Here is a 3998-nt window from a genome sequence, read left to right on the forward strand (position 1 = left end):
CCCAACCACCCTTGCAACCGCCCACCATCGATACAACCACTTAGAGGATTTTAAAAGGAAAGTTGAAAAGATTTTAAGGAGAGGAACGAAGAAGAGAAACGAGTAAAGAAGATTGAAGAGGAAGAAATCGGCGAGAAAAACATTTGAAGAAGAAAGAAGAAGACGAATGTGTTTCTCTTCTCCCATGCCTATATATATGTCCATATAAAAAAAAGGAAAAAAAAAGGTCGCTGTCGTTGCCTGCCGACATTGTTGTCGCCGTTTACTACTATTGCCCACTGAGGTTGCCTGTCGCCGCTGTTTGTCGTTGTCGCTCACTGTTGTTTCCATCGTTGCTTAGTGTTACTATCATCACTGCTATTGTGTATCCCAATCACCGTAGATGGACAAAAAAATGAGAATCAAGGTTATCTTGCCATGACAGGTGGTCGTTGATGGTGATGCGTGTGGCTGGCTGGAGTAAAGAAGATAGAGATGCTACACCGGAAGGCCATCATGTTACTGGCCATTGATAAGCTGCTCGATATGTGGATGCTCCGACAAGTCATGCCGGTTCCGATGGTGCAACCAACTCTCACCGGACTTGGAGCGATGCCTGTTCACCCCTGATGAGGACATCATCATTGTCCTTGCTCATGCTCGGTTTGGTGTCTGATGGGTGATAATAGCATGACTACTCTCTGGCCGAATCGACGATAATAGCCACCTGTCCACCCCTGATGATATACCTGTTTTCATAGCAGCCAAAGAAAACATCACCGAAGAGTGTGAAGAACGCCGCCATGAAACGTGTGGAAGTCACAAAGATGTATGAGAGGATGAGGCTGACCATATTCCTAATGCAGGTGAAACTGAGAAGGGTCATGCTCTATTCGAGGATATCAAAGCTCGTGGCTTTATTGCTGACACAAGGAATGATTGTATATTGACTCATGGTCTCACCAAAGCTGGACATCACTACAAATAAATTGCCATATAGTCACGGTGTAAAATACGTTGGTAAAAGTCAAAAATCCATTGGTAAAGGTCCCCAAACCCTATACCGACAGAAAAAATAACTATTCCAACAATTATTTTACCATCGGTAAAAGCCTTGTAGGTATAGACCTATACCAACGGATATAGCGTTTGTTGGAATAGATTTATTAGTTTTGCCAACGGAATATGATTGTAACTATTGGTTATACTGTTGATATAGCATCGTCAAATCACTTATCTATACCAACAATAAAAACATTTATTCCAACAATTTTCTTACAATTAGTAAAAGTCTTGTGCACATACATCTATACCAACGGTTATAGCTTCTATTGGAAAAGGTTCATGTGATTTACCAACGGAATATAACTGTAACTATTAATCTCACCGTTGGTAAAATATCTCATATTTATTTACCTTATACCAATGATAAAATGTATATTCCAACATTTTTTTCCATCAATAAAAATCTCATAAGCATAGACCTATACCAACGGTTACAATATTTGTTGGAATAAATCCATTTGATTTATCAATGACTACAACATCCGTTGCTATAGATGTATATTCAAAAAGACATGTTTAGCTTTAGCAACGACTATACCGTAGGTAAAAATTTTTATATTAATAATTAATCTGTCAATAAAACTATTATTGTTACCCCTGGAAATATATTATGAATAGTTTAATAACTCATACACAATTAAATTAATTTACAATAAATTAAAACAATCAATGCCATTGAAAAAACACAAAAACATTCCACTAAAAATAAAAAAGAAAAACTATTACATCACCACAAACATATATTTATAAGGTATATATCCAAAAATAAACAACCATTCAATCTTGACAACCAAGAGTTCTTCCCTCAAATCCAAATTTAACACAACAATAAACTATTTTCATTTAATGTCTAACAACCCAATAAATGAACAAGAATTTTTCCAAGTAGAACCGATGTCATCTTCTAAACGGCATCACCTACAAGAACCATTTTAAAAAAAATTACAATTAATAAGATGTATGCACCAATAAAACACTAATATCAAAACTTAAAATAATAAGCTGAATAATATAAAAAAAACTATAAGCAAAAATAATATACAGCATGTCATGCCTTCTTTTCATTTGGAGATAATAAGAGCTTACTTGATGCATTTGGATTTGCTTGATGAGATTCATGAGAATGATTATTCCCATGCGGCGTTTGTTGAGCACTAGAAGCGTCAAGTACCTACAAATTATATAAAATAGAAGTTAAAATTGTTTACACTACAATAGCTAAGAGGACTTGCAAACTAGTAATAACTTGTAAAGATTAAAAACAATGATATATATCAAAGACCATTAAAAAATTACTAGCAATACTATCAAAATCTTACAACAAATCCAAAATAAAATAATTAAATATGCAACCATCAAAACAAAAAAATGAACAAAACTTATATATGACAATAAGGGAAAATAAATGTATTTAAAAACAATGAGAAATATCAAAGACTATTAAAAAATTACCAACAATACCATCAAAATCCTACAACAAACCAAATTAAAATAATTAAATATACAACAATCAAAACTAAAAATTAAAAAAAACTTATACGTGCCAATAAGGAAAAATAAATATATTTAATCCCCATGTTCTCATTAGGAAATTGTTTTTGAAATAATGAGATCACAGTAGTTAAAGCTTCCTTCAATCCTTGAACCTCAGCCTTCAAATCTTGTACTGCATTACGATATATGATTTGAGAACATGAAGGACCATGACTTGCTTGGTGAAGTAGAAATTGCTCCCATACAACGAATACGCCCTCTTTTCTCTGGTCCTTTAACTTGTTAATACACATCATTTTCCCATGAACACCTTTTAGGATCTTGTGAATTACTTTCACTTAATCCTTTCTTCATAAGTTCCTACAATATAAATCAAAAGCATGAAATCAAAAAATATTAGAACTTCTATTTCCTTGCCATCCATAATTCTACAAACCATTGAATTTAGTGTAAGTGTCAAGTTATTAGAAAACACAACCATTAATAAAAAATAGCATGAAGTTAAATAAATACCACAACAGAAGCTGCTTTTTCATTCACAACACTTCCATCTTTACGGGTATGAGTGCGTATATACATTTCAGCACGTGATGGTGGAATTCCATTAGATTCTTCAGTCTACAAAATTACTTTATTTAAGTAGATATAACAAACTCAATTTCCCAAAATCCATAACATTAGTCAAAATTCAATAAAAAAAATTATAAATTTATACCACAGTTTGAATAATAGTAGGGAATGATCTTGTTTTTGCACAATGGGGTTCATCAGATTTTGAACGATTTATTCTATTTGTATCACTTTGTTCCTATACAATTTTTGAGTATATAGAATATAACATAATGTATCATTATGTTTTGATTATCAAACCAATATAAATGGTATATAATGTGAAATATATAGATATACCTTCGCTTTGTCAGTCAACCAATAAGTAGCAATTACCAAAAATTATTGTTTGTCTACTCGAGGATCATCAATCTTTGAGGTCATTTCCTCTACTGTCTTGTGTTCATCATAATATTTGGACTTCAAAAAGTTCTTCCATTTCCTCCACTTAGTACTCATATCAGACACTATCCAACTCTTAACCATTTGAGTTGTATTTTCATTTAAAGACTCATCATTCTCATGTGAATGCAACAACTCAAATGTGAATTTGGTCTAAAATATTAAGAAAAAAATAAGAAAAAAAGTATTAGTTGAATGCTAATATATTGAAGTAAATTAAAAAAAAAGTATCTTGAACATAATAAGATTTAATACCTTGATTACTTTTCATATTTCTTCCTTTGTAGAATCTGGGAACTCATGCCAAGTTAAGTAAGTAATAGGTGCAAAGTTAGGTATTCGCATCATACTACCGATAAATTGAGTTAATTTAGTAGCTTCTTCTCCAATTGGTATACGGTGATTGTTTAACTTGACAACAACTCGTTCTTTATTATTCAAATCCCAAA

The sequence above is a fragment of the Dioscorea cayenensis genome, chromosome 5, assembly GCF_009730915.1.
Source record: "Dioscorea cayenensis subsp. rotundata cultivar TDr96_F1 chromosome 5, TDr96_F1_v2_PseudoChromosome.rev07_lg8_w22 25.fasta, whole genome shotgun sequence".
Taxonomy (NCBI): Eukaryota; Viridiplantae; Streptophyta; class Magnoliopsida; order Dioscoreales; family Dioscoreaceae; genus Dioscorea; species Dioscorea cayenensis.